Raw genomic sequence first — 1,443 nt, forward strand, 5'->3', positions numbered from 1 at the left:
AGTGCATGCCATCAAAGTGACACTGGGGTAAAATATACAAAGCCCAATATACCCATCATGACTACCCGTCTGATAAGGGAACACCAGGCACATGCATCACAACCATATGTGCGCAATATGGTGATCTCATATCAAGATAAACAGCGCATGAACTCGCAGGTGGGGCCCAGTTAGATTTTCTTTCAGGTCGAGTAATCCATCCCGCTCAAAAGGTCCCTGAATAAGGTTTGTTTAAGGATGTTAAGCAAAACACCCATGTTTCCAAAGGTGAATTATTCAAACCCCAAAGAACTCCTCTCAACACATGGCTATGATGCTCCCCAACTACTTCTGCTCGTGATCAGAGATGCACATATCGTCAGCCACCAAGGGACATGCTCAACTGGTTAAGGTCAAACAACTGAGAAGCAAATCTCTGGTTATTAAGCAGAATATTTGCTGTACCCCATCTTTTATACCAAGACAAAACAACGTACATGATAACACTTCCAATTAATTAAGATCAGAAATCATGAAAGCCACATATATATATCGAAGTGTGAGTGAGTGAGTGTGTGAAACACAAGTACATAAGTACGTGTACTTTATTTCTTAATCTGTCACGACTTTTCGTTTTGATGTATGAGGTATTTACCGCTTGTTTACAATTCATGGATTTTTGGGGAAATGACTTATTGACACAAAAATACTGCGTAAAATATTTTCAACAAGAGATAAAATAATATTTCTTTAACCCGAACTTAACTAATATTTACCAATTTTTGATTGTTTAATGTTTACATTTTCTGAATTATATATGTTTGCAGTTTTTCGTATTGTTCTTTCTGTCACATTTGTTTTTCCTGTGTGTCGTTCTTCTTTTTTCCGTTCAGTTTCATATAAGCTTATTTTTTGGCGATTGCTTTCTTTGTCGTTTTTAAGCTCTGATTCTTTTTCGCTGTTATTATGATTATTGTTAGTCTTATCCATTTATTTTTATTGTATTTCTTTCTATCTAAATTACTTGGGTTTTTTTTTCTAATTTTCTAATTTGTTATTTATTTACTTAATTATTTTTAGCTTTTTTTTTTCTCGAATACAAATGTCCAAACCAAACACACACATACACACACATAAACATACACATACACACGTAAAAAAAAACAACAAATAAATCGCGAGCAAATCCACGAAATCAAGTTTTGATGTATTCATTGGTTTTATTGACAAGAAAATTTAGACTTAACAAGTAAACCGATTTTTCCTTTTTCCTTATTTTGGAGACGTAGGTAGCTACACATAGAGGAAACATTTCATATATATCTATAACTGTGTGTATGCGTGTGTGTATAAACGAATTTATATACGTACATATATACCTAGGTAGAGATATTGATATAAAGAATATATATGTATGTATATGTATATATGTTGATATATATACATACATATACATATATATAT

This window comes from Octopus bimaculoides, chromosome 14 (assembly GCF_001194135.2).
Source record: "Octopus bimaculoides isolate UCB-OBI-ISO-001 chromosome 14, ASM119413v2, whole genome shotgun sequence".
Lineage (NCBI taxonomy): Eukaryota > Metazoa > Mollusca > Cephalopoda > Octopoda > Octopodidae > Octopus > Octopus bimaculoides.